Source organism: Pimephales promelas, chromosome 19, assembly GCF_988280905.1.
Source record: "Pimephales promelas chromosome 19, fPimPro1.hap1.1, whole genome shotgun sequence".
Classification (NCBI taxonomy): domain Eukaryota; kingdom Metazoa; phylum Chordata; class Actinopteri; order Cypriniformes; family Leuciscidae; genus Pimephales; species Pimephales promelas.
The window spans coordinates 1174552-1196000 of NC_142787.1; the positions used below are offsets into that span (position 1 = coordinate 1174552).

The window sequence follows — 21449 nt, forward strand, 5'->3', positions numbered from 1 at the left end:
TCTGCAGACATTTCAGATCCTACAAAAATGCACAAACATTATACAAAAGCAGTCATTTTAACACAATGTCATTTGATTTATGTATTAAAAATAACCTTACTTTATATCCCTAAAACAAATGCTGCCATCATCTTTCCTTGCAGGTCCTGCTCCACCACAAAAGCTCTGCAGCAAATGCACAGAAATCAAAAATCAGAAAAGTGTTGTAATTTCTCGACTTGAATTTACAATAATTCAAATAAACTACAATTTAAGATTGAATAGATTTTGTTATCCATTTCTGTAGTATACTCACCCAAAGCCTTTGATGACAGCATTCAGCATCATGAGCCGGTTCTTCTGTCCCTGTAACATACGATTCCACCTTTCAAATACTTTTTTCCCCTACTCTATAGTACGAAAGTAGGGATACGAAAGTAGGGATAAGTGTGCCGGAATCTCGCGATAATTAGTACTTCACTCTGGTAATTCTCGCCTACTCTTTTATGGATACTAAGGATTCGGGCATACTTATTCGCTCGCCTACTGCTTTTTCCCTACTATATAGTAGGGAAGTATGCGGTTTCGAACGCAGCCCATCTCTTCACCACACCGGCTCCCTGCACCGGCGACGTAAAGCGAAACCGGAAGTGTCCGCCCGCACACTCACACGGACGGATCAGAAATCCAAAATGGCGGCCACGTGTAACAAGCGGAGATTCTACACTGATGATTGACTGTGTTGCTGCTACTGTTATCTTTTTTACAGGTAAGATTACTTAAGTCAAATGGGTCCACGAACACGTTATGTTTAGTATTTGAGTATTTAGGATTTATGTTAAGTAGTAAATTTTGAGCACGAAATTGTTATTACCCGTGGATAGAGCGTGATCAGAAACAACGCGGCAATGAAACTTCGTATGTGAAACGATAATTGGTATTATGCAATGGAGATGGAAAGACAGTATGCACAGTACTGTTATTTAGAGGTTGTGTGATATTGATGGGTAAAATAATAGTTTAAGTGACGCGAGTTCAGTAACACACGTGGAGTTCGCGGGTGTCCGCCATTTTGCCCAAGTTGCGTGCAGCGGGGACATTAGAGTTAAAGGGCAACTCCTAGGGCTGTAACGATACACCAAACCCACGATTCGGTTCGTATCACGATTTTTGACCCACGATTCGATTCGTATCGCGATTCTATCACGGGGGCGAGGAGGCTTGGGGTGAAAAATAGATTTTGAGAGGAAAACATATACAGGTATTTTTATTAAATAACATTTGGAGAAACGTATAGAATCTGAACACCAAAAAAACAATAATAACTATGCAAATTATTAAACTAAACTAGGCAGTGTAGGCTGCTGCTTTTGGGTTGTTTTCTGTGCTCCTATATATTTTTTATAAGGCTATACCCTTCTTGTTTTGAACTTCATGCATGTGTATTGCATGTTAAACAAGTATTTAATGTAATATGATAACAAGACTGTTTTATTTTGGTGATGATGTGTAGCCAGATATATCAGCAGAGCGCGTGCGATTACCTGCGTCTGTCTTTGAAGTCGTGAAAAGGTTGCCGTGTACCATCATTTTAAAGCCACAATATGTATTTCTTTCTGCTAAAAATGGCAAAAATAACTTCATCTATGTTATATATTTCTATTAGATGTGTATTTACATTATCCCGACAGTTTCCACCAACTTTCAAATACGGAGAAATAGTTTAATTCGAAGACACAGGACGTTTCTTTATTTCCGTTTCGTTGCCCGTTTATGGCGTCATATAACCTTTCCCAGATAGCAAACTGACATTGAATCAACGTGGAAATATGACATAGAAACAACGTTGATCTGACATTGTTTTGCTCATCGAATTAACGTTGAACCAACGTCAGACGCGTCATTCTTTCAAAACTAACGGAAAATCAACTTGAAATCAACGCGTTGTTTCAACGTTATGAAAGCAAACCAATTTTCGATTTCATTTAGCTTTGAAGAATGCCGCGTCTGACGTTGGTTCAACGTTAATTCGATGAGCAAATCAACGTTGTTTCAATGTCATGAGAGACGTCGTTTCCACGTTGATTCAATGTCAGTTTGCTGTCTGGGTTGACTCCTCTATTTTCTCGATCTTCCTTGCGGAACCCGGCGAAACCGCCAAACACAAAGGGGAACACTGGATTACCACAAATAAAGCAAAGAAAATGACGAAGAAAAAAAAAGTAGTACGTATTTTTATGTGTGTAAATCACGTGCCCGCTCACTCTTAACAGACCCACTGTCCCGGGTGCTGCTCGCGCATAAAGCGCTCCCCGTTGTTCACGGTAACCGTGTCGTCTCATTCAAAACAGCCAACTGTTGCTGTTAGCGAGCCGCGCACATTGAATACTCATATGGGTCAGGCTGCGAATGTACGTGCCCGCTTCGGTGCGCTCACGCTTACTAAATAAACGCCTCACCTCCGGCGCCGCGCACTCGATACATTCCCTTTAGCCTTTAGCACATAGTGGATGAATAATGCAAACCCAGTCAAACGTTTGACTGCAGTATCTTATGAGCTTTATAATCCGGTGCGCCCTATCCACAAGTTTCCTACGCCCCATGATGCCTTGCGTCAAAAGTGGGCGCGACTTCCGGTTGGAAGTAAACAAAGCGCGATTTGACATGCTTGACACTTGTTCATTCAACAGTTGACAGTCATTCAAGTTATAGCGATCCAAACTAGCTAACGATGTGGGAACACAACCTCAACGAAATTAAAAAGGGTGAAATAACAGTACCTTTACCCTCCGCAGTAGTTGATTGGGAGTATTATAATAACATTATTAATAATCCATACTCATCAAGGCATGGTGACAGACAGTTGTGCGAGCTGACAAACAATTAAAATAAAAAATACACACTTAGTCATTGTGCTTTGGAGTTTATTCAAAATTATAAATGAATGTGCTACTAGAATACATTAACTGGCACATTTGGTATTCTGTCAACACAGGCTTTGATCCTGAGTTTAGGTGTAACATCAGTAGCGAACAGCCAAACACATGCTGATAGAGTTTATAGAATATTAAGAATTTAAACAAATGTACACAGGAAGATTCGTTGTCTTTTGGGAGGTGATGGAAACTACAGTCGTTGGCAGGATCAGAGACGGGCTCTGGTAGGATCACTCTGATTTCGTTTTCAGCTTATGTTTAAAACAATCATGTTTAAGCCACTGAATTAGTTTAGTCCGGTTATACATACAACCGCGAACAGCACATGATGTCCCTGAGCTCCGTAACGACATCTCTCGTAAAGATTTGCGTCTTTAAATAGTAAAATAATTCTCCGAAAAACAGCTAGCCTCTTCGCTAACTAACACACAAAATACCATTGGAATGCTACTTCCGCCGCCTCGCCGGAAGTTTCACCCACTTTATTTTTTACAGGAGCGCCCCTCGGAAACTTGTGGATATATGAAAAATGTTCTAAAATAGATCATTCATTGAAGGAGCGTAATATAAATATTTATATTTGTCTGTATTGTAGTTATGGACCACGATTACGCTTTGCCTGCACGTTCTGCTGCTACAGCCAGCTCATTAGCTAAAGCTCAAACGTACGGGTGAAAAATATGACCGAGAAGGGTTTGGGACAGGAGAAGCATGACACAGGTAAACATTGGGGTTGCATTTAAAGCTTCTTGACAAGCTAAATCTACAGAGAGATGCCGTATATCCGTATATTTTGTGAAATGATGATGTCATGTCATGAGGTGAGCTGGTTGTCATTGACAGCGACAACAACTCCCGTGAGCCCACGCTCTCTCCCGAACGTCATCAAAGTACGTCTTTTGTTATTATTTTAAACGAGTGACCCCTGTTGGCCAAAAATCGCATACTGTACGTTTAATGTTCACGTCTAGGGATGGGTACCGAAACCCGGTATTAAACGGGCCCCGGTACTGAATTTTGAAAGACCGCTGTATCGATAAGCTCGGACGTTATCGGTTCTGCTGTCGGTACTGGAGAAATTAAGTAAATACACGTAAGTTGGGCTACTATTTATTATTCCTATAAAGAAGTTATCTTGAACATGTTTCGCCAGCCATTTCTATATATAAGCTATATTTTAATTAAACCATAGTCTGTGATGCAAATTTGCAATTCGCAGTTCAGAAGAGAGAGAGAGAGAGAGAGAGAGCGATCTCTCACGCAAAGCCACAGCACGCGCAACACGACAGTGAATGCTTAATGATGAGTGACAATGAGGACAGAACTAACATTCAACGTGGTTACACTTTAGATCTGGGATATTATTCTAATATATTTTGTATTTTGGCTTCCAAAGATTATAAAAAGAAGATATTTGAGATTAAACCGTTAAAAAAACAAGACGATCTGTCCGGCTTAACTTCCTTTACTTCACAGCACTGCGGAGCGCTGTCAGTTCTTCCTAAAACCCAAACGTAACCGTCAGAATCAGCAACATCAGCGATTGTTGCAAAATGCTGTCTTCTACTGTTGCAAGATCAAAAAATGGCTATTAAAAACACAAAAACCTGCGCAAGAGACGCTGTTCACAAGGCGGTGCACGCTCCGAAAGGGACTGCCTATACTTGGGCTCGTGCGTCCTTAACTATCAAATATACATAAAAATGTCAAAATGACCAGCTCTGAGATTAACTTAAACACAGTTTATTCACTTAAACACAATTATGTCTTAAATGGACGTAAATAATAGGGAGAAAATGATGGTGCATCAGTCCCCATTAGATCTGCAATCGGTCTTAAAGGGGCAGCAGTCTAATAGCCTAAACCTGCTGACGATTCAGACATTAATGCAAATCAAACAACAAAAGCCAGAGAAAATCACTCACAGCTTTTGAATGAGTAACTTTAGATTTAATAAGCATTATTCTATCTATGATAAACTATACAGTGCTATTTTATATTTGAGTTTCTTTTCAGATAGAAACAATTACCTGAAAAGATGTTAGTACACCTTCCTGAAATTAAAGCACTTTGTGTATAATTTGTATCTTTGATTAATTGTATTCTTGTGTTTGTACTTGTTTTTTTCTTATGCATCCTTTTTGTATAAACAAAAAAAGCCTGCACACTGCTGCATAACAAAAATATATTTTTCTTTGTTTTGCTTTTTCTATTTTACATTTCAAAATATAAAGTTTAATTATGTTCTTAATTCTTAAAAAAAAAAAACCACCAAAAAGAACCGATAAGAATACCGTTAAAGTACCGGATCGATAAGCGGTATCGGTAAGAGTAGTAATACCGATAAAACCTTAACGATACCCATCCCTATTCACGTCACAGGGATTTCCCATAAATGCACGCCTTTCAATGCGCATAGACGCTGTTTAGTTTCGGTTACAGTGGTTACTGAAAATGTCATCGTTTTTGTCCACATCGTAAACATATTTATATAGCAACAGATACATATAAATTAAATAAATGGAAATTCTATAACCGACAGCCTTCACAGAAGAACACGCCAAAGAGAAATGTACTTTTCATACGGATTACATAAGCAGAGAGCAGTCTGTTTTCTTTCGTTTTGAATTGTTCTTTTTAAAAGTAGACATTTCAATATATATTTATTTCTCAGGTCTATAAGCTTATAGGGTTAAGATTCATGAGACAAGCTCCAAATACAGGCGCCGGCACCTCAATGTCGTGATTATCTGTAGGCTAGCTGTATTTTCTTCTTATTTATTAAATCCAGGCAATTGGTTGATGAAACATTTATTTAAATTCAGATACAATTAATAAAAAACGAAATTCAATTTAAAGTAAGTCTTTGTGCTTTCTATTAGAATTCTCTGAAAGTTTAAGTGCCGCTTCCAGAGAACTGTCACGACATTGTTTTTTTTTTTTCCTCGAACACGAAAAATAAAACAAAGTAAATATTTTATGTTCTGGGGAGAGCTAACCCTTCATCCGGTGGGCAGCCTAATATTTATTTTGGTTTGTACAGTGTAATTTACAGAATTATAAAAAAATATAGGCTATATTTTTGCTACCTAAATATTAAAGATGTTTTGTGTCGCGTCCGTGTACGCGTGTGTATTTCCTTCATATTAAATATAAAATGCAAGTGTAGACTTGTATTTTTCTAATGTGTGGACGTACTGGATTTTATTAAGGGAGTAGGCTATGGATATATAAACAGAAGTGTCAATATATTGGTATTAAATGCATTTTCTGAGAATGTATTATTTTGATGGATTTCAGTTTTGGCTAATTTAACCTCAACTAGTTTTGTGGCGTAGGTCTACATATTTTATAATGTTAACTTCAAATAATATAAATAGTAATTCAAAGATAGCATTGGATCTGGATGGGAAAGATAACTGGGAGGTGGAAGGGGTGTATCGTGATTCTGCCATCTCACATCGCGATACAGTATCGTGGACCTGAGTATCGCGATTTCGATTTTATATCGTATATGTTACAGCCCTAGCAACTCCACCCATTTGCATTAATCTTTCCATTGTTAGAAATAGGGTTGTAACGGTATGAGATTTTCACGGTATGATAATCGTCTCAGAAAATATCACGGTTTCACGGTATACGTGAAACTCAAACGAAGTGATTTGCTCAATAATGATATAAAAGAGTCGTGAAATGTGACATGAGAGAACATTAAAGTGTAATGTGTTATTTAGAGTAAACAAGTCATGCTGAGAAAGAGAATGTATGTACTTTGGAAAGTGTTTAACAGACAAAGGGAAATGTATAGGTTCAAATTAAGTTTAACGAGGGTTATTTGTTATTTTTGATATGGGGCGAGATATACTGTATGTTCACATGTTTGATTTGCAAACTGTATGTTAATTTAGGTTAGTGAGCAACAGGGAATGTTATAATGAGCAATTATTTAAATGTCATACTGAATGTGAGAATGCGCACAATAGCAGTTAATGCAGAGACGAGCAGATAACACACCAAATTGAGATGCTCCACTGATGATTGACTGTGTACTGTTAAATCTGTCTTGCAGGATTGCATGCAAAGCCCCAATATAAAATGTGTTGCACCAGAAACGACGTCTGCTCCTTTCTAGATGTGTAACATAGTTGTAGAAAATTAACTATTCATATCGGCGAATTACAATGTTTGATAAAGATGGGTTTCATTAGTCTTTATGTTCCTGCAATTTTACTGTATCATTTGAGAAATAATATTTTAACATTAGACCACTTTTATTCTTTCAGTATACAGTCTGTAACAATCTGTTTCTAGCAGCAAAATGTCAGTGCATTTTAAAATGTCAGTGCTATTGTTTTGTCTCAAGATGCACATTAGTAATGTTTTTGTTTTTTGGAGGACCACACTTGCGGTCTTTGCACTTGTGTACTTGCACGATGTAGGTATTTCCTGCGTTTAGCCCAAGTGTTCAAGTAGGTGTGATGACTAGAACTTTTGATTACCCAATGGGACACAAAAATGCAAGTGTTTACAGAGCTTTATTTAAATTTTAACCCTAACCCTAATTCTTTGCATTTTAAAATCAACAATGTCTGGTTAGTAGTCCCAATTTAACAAAAGGCACAATTAAAAATATGGTGCTTTTAATTAAGTGATTTAAAAAGCAGCTGCAAATGTACAAAATACACATACCATACTCATCTTTGCAACATTATAATGACACTTTAACAATGTGTTTTTCTACCAAATTACATGTAAAATGTAGTTCATTTAACTTGCAGTGGAATGTTTTCCTCATCATCTTGTGATTTCGGGGCATGCGAGTTCCCGCACCTAATGCATGATGGGATACGCTCCAATGTAGTGTTGTCACGGTACCAATATTTCAGTATTCGGTACCAATACCAGTAAAAGTTCACGGTTCTCGGTACCAATTTCGTTACCAAAGCTTAGTTTAAATTTACATATATTTAAGTGTTTATCACGTTTACAAGTATGGAAACTGTACATTTGTATTATAAACACTTTAGAAAAAAATTAGATAAAATGACCTAAAATAAACAATAGTATACTAACACATTTTTAAAGTTGTTTGTAAAGTTCTAATCCGTTTACATTTATTTAATGCACAATGAATAAAGTGAACAAACATGAACAATCAAGTGTTTCTATTAAATAACATTTACAAACATTAATTAATGTTGTAAAATATATTGTTCACTCCATGTGTTGATGTGAAGTAGCTAATGTTGATAAATGGTATCTTATTGTAGCATTACCAAACTATAGGCTACAGGAGAAAAAACATGTTTTATTTGATTTGACTGTACTTTTATTTAATCTAAAACTGCATTCATATTTAATTTTGAAAAGGCTTTTTAAAACTGCTGAGTTATAAAGGCAAGAATACGCCTAGAACTGGCACTGACATTAAATGACACAAATAGGGATGCATCGATACTAATACCAGTAGCCTACTCTGGTGTCGGTTGGATAATACTACTGTGCTCATGTACTACTCGTAAAACTACCCCGAAAGCACTTTAGACGCCGTTCACATATCGGGCGTGTTTTTTTTTATTATATTTTTGCGTGTGCTTATTCTTTCCAAAGCGCTTGCTCTCACGCGGCGTCTGTCGTTGCTATGCAACGAGTTTTTATTATGAGCGCGCTTGCCTCGCGCCTATATTTGAAATTGCGAATTTGCATGTAATCGGCCTCTTATGGCAACGTGACATTAGCCTAATCCAAAATATTTCATATGTGGCTCTTTCCTCCTTTCGTGTCAACAAGTGGATTCAGAGAGAGAGAGAGAGCCATATCAGCGTTATGAAGAGGACGCAACTGTGCACCTTTCAGACAGCGCGTCTAGAACTGGATTAACCTGGTATTCGGTACCTAGAAAAGCTGGTACCGTAACATTTTTTTTTTAGAAGTACCGACTTGGTACCGAAGTACCGAGTTTTTTGACAACACTACTCCAATGCGGTATTCAAGATAGTGTACATTTAGTGCGTGTTCAGGGCATTGCGCGGATAGTAACAAACGGTTTTGAGTGTAGTTCACCCAAAATGAAAATTACTGTATGCAAAAAAATTCAAGTTTATAGAGTTTTAGTGTCGGTGGTACTACATTAAACTACTGTATTATGTTGAGTATAATAAAGCAATGAGGGGGATATTTGTCAGTTCTGATAATGCCAAATGTCCTATGTTACCAATAACATTGCAAGCATATTCATCTAAATATAATTCTGTATTTTCAGCTTCAGAATCATGAATTCTTTTTATTCCGGTGTCTGTGGTCCTGTGCATTGGTTTCCCAGCACCAAGTCCAAACCTTTTCATTTCCACTCCCAATGTAATACCAAATTTAGCATTTTAATCAACAGTAATTTCTTTGTTTACCTTTTACCATATGTCTTGCAGTATCGCAATTTGATTCGATATTCGGAGTTCACTATTATGATATATATCGAATCCTAACATGAGGGTATCGTTACACCCCTAGCCCAAAAGCTACTTAAATGCCCTAATTGATCAAAGGCCTATTCCTGGCTTAATCCAAGCCCTGTCTGTGAAATCAGACCTTTGAGATTAATTAACTTAAAAGTTACTTTACTAGATAGAAAAGGTGGGCATAAACATTTAAATTGTGTAAATTAGTACAAAAACAAACTCAGTATGTGTTTTCTTATTGATTTTGCCAGATCTCCTCCTTCAGTGAAGCTCCTCCCACTGCAGTTCACCAATAAACGCTGGAATATTTCCCTCAGCTACAAGTGAAGAGGAGCATCAAACCATCAGGAAGAGCCAACACAAACACAGAGTTTATTGAAGGACACTGAGAACATGAGATCCAGAACACTGCAGAATGAAACATACTGAAGAACAAAGAGGTTGGTGTTAATTCTTGATTCTTTGTTTAAGGCACAGTATGTAAGTTTCGCCAAAGAAGTCGCTTATTCTAAACAAAGGCATAGCTTGATGATGCCGTGAATGAGCGTGGAATCATTGGAGGTCTCCATCCGACCACCGCTTCGTAAGGGCGACCGGCCCCCCGCCCACTGACCGGTCCCCTCGAACCCACTATTTGTCCAATAACCCACTATATTTTTAAAAGTTTTTCCGCAGTTCATGCAATAAGCTGCAATTAGACGCGATCCCACCGGCAATCTATTGAATGGGGATTTGGGTAGTGTTTTTTTTTTTGGACATTTTAATTAAAGTTCCTGTCATGATAAAAACTATTTTACTGCACTCAGCTAGGGCCCCTGAGTCCGTAGCACCAAGCGCCGTCCCATAATTCCACCGTCCACGAACCCAATGGCATAAATGCTACGTGGGATCTCAATATCTCAGCTCTGGAAGGGTCTAGAGCCTTCATTTTTGCACTCAGGTCTAAATCCCATGGCCCTCTATCAGAATCCAGAGTTTCAAGAAGATTGGAGAAACTTATTTTTTCGCACCGAAAAAAAAAAACGACAGGGGTACCACTGTCGTTTTTTTTTTTGGAGTCGAAATTTTGAGTTTCTCTGATCTTCTTGAAACTCTGGATTCTGATAGAGGGCCATGGGATTTAGACCTGAGTGCAAAAATGGAGGCTCTAGACCCTTCCAGTGCTGACATATTGAGATATTTATAATGGCATAAATGCTAAGTGGGTTCTCAATATCTCAGCTCTGGAAGGGTCTAGAGCCTCCATTTTTGCACTCAGGTCTAAGTCCCATGGCCCTCTATCAGAATCCAGAGTTTCAAGAAGATTGGAGAAACTTATTCTTTCGCACCAAAAAAAACCCACAGGGGTACCACTGTCGTTTTTTTTGGGTCGAAATTTTGAGTTGCTCTGATATAGGCAAGGTCTGCTCTCTCCCACGCACGTTTACAGCTTTACCGTTAACCGTTTTATACCTCGACGGTTTATTTGCCAGGAGTTATTGTTCGGCTTAAGCAAAATGTGGGTTTCTATTATACTCCAGCGGCAAAGCACAGCTAAAGCCTTTAATATCCATTTATGAAGATATTCATTTCATATTCAGCGAAATTCATGAGGTAGAAAATAGGGCTGAACGATTAATTGCATTTGCGATAAAATCGCGATATGATGAAACGCGATTTTGTAATCGCAAGAGCTGCGATTACACTGGTCACGTGACACGCGAGAGAAAAGCAGTCTGCAAGATAAAAGCATCAACTTGCCACGCTACGCGGTTTGGCGTTCAGAAAAGAACAGTTTATTTTTAATGTATGTGATATTGTGTTATTTATTCTCTCCTCAACAATCCTGGATCGATTCAGAGAATTTCAGAATCGAGTCTGAGCTTAGTTTTTAAACACAGATGCGTGATGACGCTGCGCGTGCTTTAGAAACGAGCCTCACTCGCTCTCTCTCTTCCTCACTCACACACACGACACCGCTCGAACCTTCCGAAACATAGTAGCGTTATTTCATAAAGTTCGGGATTGAACCGAATTACAAGGACATTCGCGGGCTTCATTGAACAGGTTTTGCCGCTTTGCTTGATGTTATAACGTTACTCTTGCAGTGCGCGTTCTCTCCTGCGGGAATTTTCTTTACAAATGCTTCACAGAGGCATTATTTATGTCTTTTGGAATGCAGTCGGCTTATATATTAAAACTATGAAAATCACTGAGAAGGATGCTTTCATTTTAAAATACTAACGCGTGCTTTGTGAAGAGCGCTCGTGCACGCGGCCGTGAGCGACTCATTGGTTAAATGTACTTGCATGTCAAAATGCTTTTATGACGCGAAATTAATGTGAACACGGTCAGTTATATCTTACACCAACAGGACAAACCACATTTACAATTTCAAAAGAGATATGTGCATTAGTGTGAATGCAGCTTTTCGTATCTAAACTGAGGGGAAATCACTCCAACTCTTGAATGAAAAACATTCAGACAGCCTACTTTTAAATACTGAGACCACTCTTTGTTAATTGCTTGTAATGCTTTTTTTGTTTCTCTTTATTTACTAGCTTTTATATTTTGAAGCTATATTATTTTATATAGCCTATTTAAAATTCTTAACATGTAATTGGTTTAATTAAATGTTTTTTATTTTTTAAAGTATGTGTTTTTACACAAGTGATTAAATACATATTTTAAGAGTTATTAAGATTGATTAATTAATTAGATCGGATCATGAGCTATCTAAAGATTCCCATCTCTACTGTACAATGATTTATTGCTTGTCTTTGTCGACTAATACAGAAGGTAAAGAACTTTTTTTTAAATCGCAATCGCAATATTGGTTAAAAAAAATCGCAATTAGATTATTTTTCAAAATCGTTCAGCCCTAGTAGAAAATGTTATTATAGAGCCCATGAAAGCCAAAATGAGCCAATTGAGAAAGAAAGTTTGCATGTGCCTTCTGTGAGCACTGTCTCTCCAACCAAATGCCAAAAGTATTTTTTTCCAAAAGGAAGTCTACTGTTTTCATGACCATTGTCTTTTCACACAAAATGACTTGATTATCAGAAAACCTGATAAGCAAAGCCCAACTCATGCCATAGGTTGCAGTGTAGGGCTGCATTTTCATACCTGTAGGTCATTTTCTGTGTTCTGAAGCACGGATTTAATTTTTTACTCGTTCGGTTTGCTTTCACAAGGCAACATTTCAAAGCGTACCAAAATGTGTTTATGCAAGCCACATGTATAAAACGATCCTCTTATTGGTCAGAGTTCAACCAAAGAGTATAGAAGAACAAGAAGCAAAACTCTGATGATTTTTTGGTAGAAGCCACTAGGTGGCGCTTCAGGAGCGGGGCCGCCATTTTGGGGTGAAAATTCCAACTGGAGTTACTGGACAACAGCATAGATAACAGTTTTTTGAGGTAGTTTTTTCTTCTAATTTTTCCCAAGCGGCAAAATTCTAATCTGAAAAATGAAGCCTACCCGGAAGTGGGAAAAACTGCAATCCATCGAAAATCCGCTAGAGGCCGGTCCCAAAAGGGGGTGAAGATCCAAAGACCTCACAATAAAATGTCCGTTTTCACAGCATCAATTCATATGTTTACAGTTTGACTTTTATTGTATTTTTCGATAGGTTCCGAGTGCCTGACAACTGTGAGGTGAGTGAATTTTTTTCTAACTCGTTAGTTTAGATCGTATTTAGATATAAAATGTATGAAAAATAAGGGCGGTTAACTTTGATTGACAGCTGATAACGGGCTGCGCCGAGTGGAATTGGACGTCTTGGCCATGATCTGACACGACGCATCTCTGTATCCTTTCTGAAACATTTGTATTTCTGAACATTTGTATTTTGTATTTCTCAAGATTTTCTAATATGGTGCCGCCCATACCCCCCATAAACAGCCTCAAACCTGTTCTTCAGAAAGTCTATGAGTGACGTCACAGACGCTTTGTCCATATTTTTTACAGTCTATGGTATTTCCATTGTATGCAACTTTACACATTTACTACTTATATTAGTTACCAACTCCATTAGGCCTGAAATATATTTTGTACGTTTTAATCCCCTGCATCATGCTACAAACATGATGATCATTGATGCGCTGTGTCCGTTATCCTATAACTTTAATTGCCACTTTGAACAGTGGCTGTGTTTTTTTTTGTTTACATAGTTTTGTTTTAACGGTCATTAATATAAGATAATACTGCAAAATACTTGTGTTGCAATGGAGCGTTCACTTCTTGTCAATATACGTTCTTTGGTTCAACCGTTTTCATTCCTCAAGATGGACAGAGATAATCGCTCCGCTGGCTTTGTTTATTCGACTGTAGCCTTGATTCCTGCTCTGACTGATAAATTAAATATGAAAAAATATATTACATTTATGAAGCAAGTTAGGCTTCGTCAAGACCGCATTCTTGCAACACGGAATCCTGCACACGTTTCTCTTATGAACTGTCTGAGAGTCATTCTTTGGTAACGCGTTACTTGAAGGGGTATGCATAAGACTAACATGATGTATTATGAATATGAAGGAAGGTTTATGCATGTTTGTGACAACTGTCATTAAGTGTCTTTTGCTCAGTTATGAAAGTTTTAATGCAAATATGACATTGTTTGAGATGTCTTTGTTATGACACCTTGACATTACCAAGCAGGGATGGAAATCAACTCTTTTGTCCACCGGCGGCCACTGTGGATTTCAAAATCGACCAGCCACTCGACGTTTTTACTAGCCACTTTCTTGTTTTTAACCGACAATGTGTAACTGGTAACACGTTACAATAAGGTTCATTAGTTAATGTATTTACTAACGTGCACTAACCATGACCAATACATTTGTTACTGCATTTGTTCATCTTTGTTAATGTTAGTTCATGAAAACACAGCTGTTCATTGTTAGTTCATGTTAGTTAACGGTGAATTAACTAATGTTAACAAGATTTTAATCAAGTATTAGTAAATGTTGAAAATAACATTAACAAAGATTAACAAATGCTGTATATGTGCTATTTATTATTAGTTCATATTAACTAATGTAGTTAACTAATGTTAACTAACGAACCTTATTGTAAAGTGTTACCGTGTAACTGCATGTGAAAGTTAATGTGTATCTACATGTGAGTTAATGTGTAACTGCATGTGAAAGTTAATGTGTATCTACATGTGAGTTAATGTGTAACTGCATGTGAAAGTTAATGAGTAACTGCATGTGAAAGTTAATGTGTAACTGCATGTAAAAGTTATTTAGTAACTGCTGTGGAAGTCGATGTGTAACTGCAGTGAAAGTCTATGTGTAACTACAGGTGAAAGTCGATGAGTAAAGTGCATGTTACTGTGATGAGTATCTGCAGATGAAGTTTATGAGTAGCTGCAAGTGGAAGTTAATGTGTAACTGCTGGTGAAAGTTATTGAGTAAATGCTTGCGAAAGTCATATGTGTAACTGCGTGTGATAATTAATGTGTAACTGCAGGTGAAAGTACGAGTAACTTGAGGTGAAAGTATGAGTAACTTGCAAGCGAAGTTAACGTGTAACTGCAGTGAAATGGTGAGTAGCTGTACGTGAAGTTAATGAGTAACTTGCAAGCGAAGTTAATGAGTAGCTGCATGCGAAAGGCAACGAGTAACTGCAGTGAAAGTTAATGTGTAACTGCATGCGAAAGCTAATGTGTAACTGCAGTGAAAATCGATATGTAACTGCATCGGAAAATGTCCAGTAGCTGCATGCGAAAGGTAACGAGTAGCTGCATGTGAAAGATATGAGTACTTGCATGTGAAAGACGAGTAGCAAGCATGTGAAAGGTAATGAGTAACTGCAAGCGAAGTTAACCGGTAACTGCATGTGAAAGTCTATGTGTAACTGCAGAGAAAGTTTATGTGGAACTGCATCTGAAAGTTGATGAGTAATTTGTAAGCGAAGTTTATGAGTAGCTGCATGTGAAATGATGAGTAACTGCACTGAAGTTAATGAGTAACTTGCAAGCGAAGTTAATGAGTAACGGGCATGCGAAAGGCGACGAGTAACTGCTTGTGAAAGTTGATGTGTAACTGCATGTGAAAGCTAATGTGTAACTGCAGTGAAAATCGATAGGTAACTGCGTGAGAAAGTTGTTGAGTAATTGCAAGCGAAAGTTTACGAGTAGCTTCATGTGAAAGTTTACGAGTACCTGCCTGTGAAAAATGATGAGTACCTGCATGTGAAATGACGAGTAACAGCATGCGAACGATGATGAGTAACTGTATGTGAAAGTTAATGTGTAACTGCATGTGAAAGTTAATGAGTAACTTTATGTGAAAGTTAATACTGATAGGTTGGTTTATGTGTAACTATGAAAGTTAATACTGATAGGTATGTCAATGTGTAACTGTATGTGAAAGTTAATACTGGTAGGTAGGTTGGTTTATGTGTAACTGCATGTGAAAGTTAATACTTGTAGGTAGGTAGGTAGGCAGGTTAATGTGTAACTGTATGTGAAAGTTAATACTGGTAGGTAGGTTAATGTGTAACTGTATGTGAAAGTTAATACTGGTAGGTAGGTTAATGTGTAACTGTATGTGAAAGTTAATACTGGTAGGTAGGTAGGTTGGTTAATGTGTAACTGTATGTGAAAGTTAATACAGTAGGTAGGTAGGTAGGTAGGTAGGTTAATGTGTAACTGTATGTGAAAGTTAATACTGGTAGGTAGGTTAATGTGTAACTGTATGTGAAAGTTAATACTGGTAGGTAGGTTAATGTGTAACTGTATGTGAAAGTTAATACTGGTAGGTAGGTAGGTTGGTTAATGTGTAACTGTATGTGAAAGTTAATACAGTAGGTAGGTAGGTTAATGTGTAACTGTATGTGAAAGTTAATACTGGTAGGTAGGTTAATGTGTAACTGCATGTGAAAGTTAATACTTGTAGGTAGGTAGGTTAATGTGTAACTGTATGTGAAAGTTAATACTGGTAGGTAGGTTAATGTGTAACTGTATGTGAAAGTTAATACTGGTAGGTAGGTAGGTTGGTTAATGTGTAACTGTATGTGAAAGTTAATACTTATAGGTAGGTAGGTTAATGTGTAACTGTATGTGAAAGTTAATACTGGTAGGTAGGTTAATGTGTAACTGCATGTGAAAGTTAATACTTGTAGGTAGGTAGGTTAATGTGTAACTGCATGTGAAAGTTAATACTTGTAGGTAGGTTAATGTGTAACTGTATGTGAAAGTTAATACTGGTAGGTAGGTTAATGTGTAACTGGATGTGAAAGTTAATACTGGTAGGTAGGTAGGTAGGTTAATGTGTAACTGCATGTGAAAGTTAATACTTATAGGTAGGTAGGTTAATGTGTAACTGTATGTGAAAGTTAATACAGTAGGTAGGTTAATGTGTAACTGTATGTGAAAGTTAATACTGGTAGGTAGGTAGGTTGGTTAATGTGTAACTGTATGTGAAAGTTAATACAGTAGGTAGGTTAATGTGTAACTGTATGTGAAAGTTAATACTGGTAGGTAGGTAGGTTGGTTAATGTGTAACTGTATGTGAAAGTTAATACAGTAGGTAGGTTAATGTGTAACTGTATGTGAAAGTTAATACTGGTAGGTAGGTAGGTTGGTTAATGTGTAACTGTATGTGAAAGTTAATACAGTAGGTAGGTTAATGTGTAACTGTATGTGAAAGTTAATACTGGTAGGTAGGTAGGTTGGTTAATGTGTAACTGTATGTGAAAGTTAATACAGTAGGTAGGTTAATGTGTAACTGTATGTGAAAGTTAATACTGGTAGGTAGGTAGGTAGGTTAATGTGTAACTGCATGTGAAAGTTAATACTGGTAGGTAGGTTGGTTAATGTGTAACTGCATGTGAAAGTTAATACAGTAGGTTGGTTAATGTGTAACTGTATGTGAAAGTTAATACTGGTAGGTAGGTAGGTTGGTTAATGTGTAACTGTATGTGAAAGTTAATACAGTAGGTAGGTTAATGTGTAACTGTATGTGAAAGTTAATACTGGTAGGTAGGTAAATGTGTAACTGCATGTGAAAGTTAATACTGGTAGGTAGGTTGGTTAATGTGTAACTGCATGTGAAAGTTAATACTGGTAGGTTGGTTTATGTGTAACTATGTGAACGTTAATACTGGTAGGTAGGTAGGTTGGTTAATGTGTAACTGTATGTGAAAGTTAATACAGTAGGTAGGTTAATGTGTAACTGTATGTGAAAGTTAATACTGGTAGGTAGGTAGGTAGGTTAATGTGTAACTGCATGTGAAAGTTAATACTGGTAGGTAGGTAGGTTAATGTGTAACTGCATGTGAAAGTTAATACTGGTAGGTAGGTTGGTTAATGTGTAACTGTATGTGAAAGTTAATACTTGTAGGTAGGTTGGTTAATGTGTAACTGCATGTGAAAGTTAATACTGGTAGGTTGGTTTATGTGTAACTATGTGAACGTTAATACTGGTTGCTAGGTATGTTTGTTAATGTGTAATGTGGGATCACATTATAAAATAAATGTTTTTTTTCCAAAACACGTTGGCCACAATTACTCATACCCTTTTATTAAATACCTTTTTGCAATCTCTTTTTGCCAAGATAACTGCTCTGAGTTTTCTATTATAATGCCTGATGTGTTTGGACAACACCTGACCTGAGATCAGAGACCATTCCTCCATACAGACTCTCCAGATCCTTCAGATTCCCAGATCCATGTTTGTGCTTCTTCTCTTCAGTTCGGACCACTCATTTTCTATAGGGTTCTGGGACGGTCATGGCAGAAGCTTCATTTTGTGCTCCCTAACAAATTTTTGTGTTGATTTTGATGTTTGTCTTGGATCTTTGTCCAGATGGCAGATCCAACCATGGCCCATAATAAGATTTCTAGCAGAAGGTGTCAGGTTTTGATTTTTTATCTGTTGATATTTAATAGAATCCACAATGCCATGTGTCTGAATAAGAAGTCCAGGACCTCCTGCAGAAAAATAGGTCCCCAACATTAAAGATCCAATGGTTTATTAAATTGTACACATGGTACTTTTTATCCTCATGTCCACCAAACTATCTAGTGTGCTTACTGCCAAAAAGCTCTTTTTTTTAGTCTCATCTGACCACAGAACCCTGTGCCGTTTGAAGATCCAGTCGTGTCTGACACCTGAATATGCTGGAGTTTGTTTTTGGAGGAGTGAGCAGGATCTTTCTTGAAACCCTCTCAAACAACATGTGGGGATGTATGGGTTGTTTGATAATTTTTTTTATTTAATGCTGGTAGGTAGGTTAATGTGTAACTGCATGTGAAAGTTAATACTTGTAGGTAGGTAAGGCAAGTTTATTTAAATAGCACATTTCATACACAATGGCAATTCAAAGTGCTTTACATAGAAAAAATTAAAATAATCAAAAGAAATCAGAATAATTAGAACAGTTTAGAATAAAACATATGAAAAATAAAAATAATTCTAAAAATAAAATACAGTAAATAATTAAAACAATTTAGAATCAAAAATAAAACGAAGTACAATAACAGTTGGACGAACAGTGGCAAAATGTACAGCTAAACAGATGTGTTTTTTTGAGCCTGGATTTAAATGTGACTACTGTAGGAGCTCACCTGATCTCTTCTGGAAGCTGGTTCCAGTGGCGGCTGTTGGCATAATAGCTAAAAGCAGACTCTCCATGCTTAGAGTGAACCCTTGGTGTTTCTAGCTGATGTGAGTGATCTAGGTAGGTAGGTTTGAATAAGCATAAAAAAATGATTTGTGTGCTATCAACATTTCCATTAGTTTTTAAAGGGCCTACTAGGCTGTTTTTATTTTGCAGCTCTCCTACAACTGGTTTACATTAACCCAATGTCAAAAGCACCATTTTACTCATGCTGCACATCACTTCATTTCTCAAAGAGTCTGAAAACATTTGGACCATCCCAAAAGGGATGAAAATTATAGTTTGGGGGGTTAGTAAAAATAATAATTAGTAATTGAGTTGGCTACACAGATTTGTGTTCACTTCAGTAGTGATAATTCAGTGCGTTCATCTGAGTCACATTGATCTGTCACTGCTCAATGAGCAGAAGCGGAGTGGCAATCGGGAGAGTCGGGAGTTTTCCCGGTGGGCCGGTGTTCTGACACAGTGTTTCGAAGCCGCGAGGGCCGGCCCGGCCCGGTCTGATAAAATGTATTTATTGGAAGTTCGCCATGGCCCAAGCTAAGGGAAGAAAACATTTTTTTTTTTAAATTTTCTACAACGGAGCATATATTTGCACTAGTGCCTGTCTTTACAGCAAAACGACACCCGTGTTGAAACTGCCTCAGTGGCGTGGGTCGTAGGGCGTGAAGTAGTTGACAGCAGCTTTTTGAAGCGCTGAACGCGAGTTCGAATCCGCCTTGCCGAACTCTCTCTTCTCCCTTTTCGAAACACAGATTTGTAAAGATATAAAATGTAAAACCTAACATTAAGGTCTTTAGCGTTATATTTTGCCAACGAACTAAAATTGAAACCATGTTATGGCGTTGCGCCATTATAATAACTGACATTAGAATATCATCCAGTTTGTGCTGCGTGATTACTTTGCTCACGCGATCATCATGGTCAGGCTGCTGGTGTTTTCTCCTAAATAAAAGCTCAAGGGTTTATTTCTTGCAAGTGAAGAAATTAGGACAAAAGTATTTTAATTTTCCTAATGTAGGTTAATATATACTTTTGAAATATTCATTTTTATTTACATACATTTATAGGCTATAAATGGATTTTACAGTACGTCATACGTCAATTATAAATCATTATTACATTATTATAATAATTGTTTGGCATCCTAAAACACCATTGATAATGTAATGCAGACTGAGACTCTCATAACTAAAAATATGTTTGAGCCCTCTTTATTGTCCTGGTACAAATTAATGTTTTTTCTTTGTTCAGCGAGCAGTTCATGGGTTGAAGCTCTTAATTTCGATCTCTCAGAGAGCACGAGATTGATGCATTTAACCTTAAAATGTCCAAAATTTTCTTGCGGGGGAGCATCCCACGATAGTTTTAGAAATTACTATGAGAAAGAACGACCATTTATGAACTTTACTCCAGCATGCTAGTACAACAAAGTTCCTTTTAAATCGGTAAAACTGTAAATGCTATAGGCTATTAAAATCGTGCCGGCCGTCTACCACATTTCCCGGTAGATTTTTTGGTCCCACTCCGCCCCTGCTGCTCATCAATGTCAGAATATTTGCGATGACCAATCAAAGTAGGCTGCTTTATGTTTACAAAAGCATGCAAGTTGTTGAGTTTCCAGCATGTTTTGTGATGCTTTCTCCGGTGTGTGTAAAGTCTCAGTGTGGCCGTGTACCATGAGTGATCGCTCTTGTATTCGACCTCGAGCGCTCTTGGAAAAATTGGTTGCAATCTGAAATATCAACAATAGAGGCCGCTAAAAAACACATAAAGCACCTTTAAATGTACTTTTTTAAAGTGCCTTTTCTTTTATGCAACTTACTAAAGCTGCTACAATACGAGTAACTAAAGTCTAAACATAAGGAAAACTCAAGAAGAAAACATTTGCTGTGATTCCTCTGATAAACAATTTGGTTATGTCTATAGTATTGGAATAAAAGTTTGTAAAAAGGGGCCACGAAGTCGTTCCAAATGGCGGGTTTCGATTCGTGAAGGTTTCAAGCGTGTTCAGTCTCTTCCATGGCAAAGTGAATTTCAATTAAATGTAAACCTTTAATCTTATCAATTAACTCGTTTCATCTGACTCCATAAAATGAAAAGGTTTATCAATGATATCTGTGCATCATTTAACGCCTTCTGCCTTGTTGTCTGAATGCAAATTACAACTGAGCAGAGGTCAGCACCCAATAAACATGTTGCGGGATTCAGTAAATTTACTCTGAAACTTGCATATGAAATGAGGTTTGATTATAAAGGGAGATGTAACTAGAGCTCAGGGCTGACTTTCTGTATGCAGATCAGTGCATGAGGTTGCGAGTTTTACTCCCAGCCTCGCGTAGCCTTGTCAGGTAAAATGGTTCTTCTTTGTTCTTTGAAACATTTAATGGTTTGCATTGATTATCTTGTAATAATACACTTACCTGACATAATAAATTGCTATACTTGATTATTCTAACAGACTTTGACT

At 37.3% G+C, this 21449-nt stretch overlaps 1 long non-coding RNA gene across 6 annotated transcripts; it reads left to right on the forward strand.

Annotated features, from left to right (window-relative positions):
* The first annotated feature begins 608 nt into the window (after positions 1–608).
* LOC120473597 (uncharacterized) lies at positions 609–17852 on the forward strand. Of its 6 annotated transcripts, none has more exons than XR_016147697.1 (11): positions 609–748; positions 9622–9810; positions 12981–13005; positions 13095–13158; positions 14006–15792; positions 15885–15975; positions 16076–16166; positions 16569–17161; positions 17249–17297; positions 17382–17516; positions 17701–17852. It is a non-coding gene; the product is annotated as an uncharacterized LOC120473597 (long non-coding RNA). The 6 variants fall into 6 exon arrangements; XR_016147695.1 differs by lacking the exon at positions 17701–17852 and having other exon boundaries at positions 16569–16755; positions 16797–17161; positions 17249–17339; positions 17428–17634; XR_016147698.1 differs by lacking the exon at positions 17701–17852 and having other exon boundaries at positions 16569–16660; positions 16748–17161; positions 17249–17339; positions 17428–17634.
* The last annotated feature ends 3597 nt before the right edge of the window (positions 17853–21449 follow it).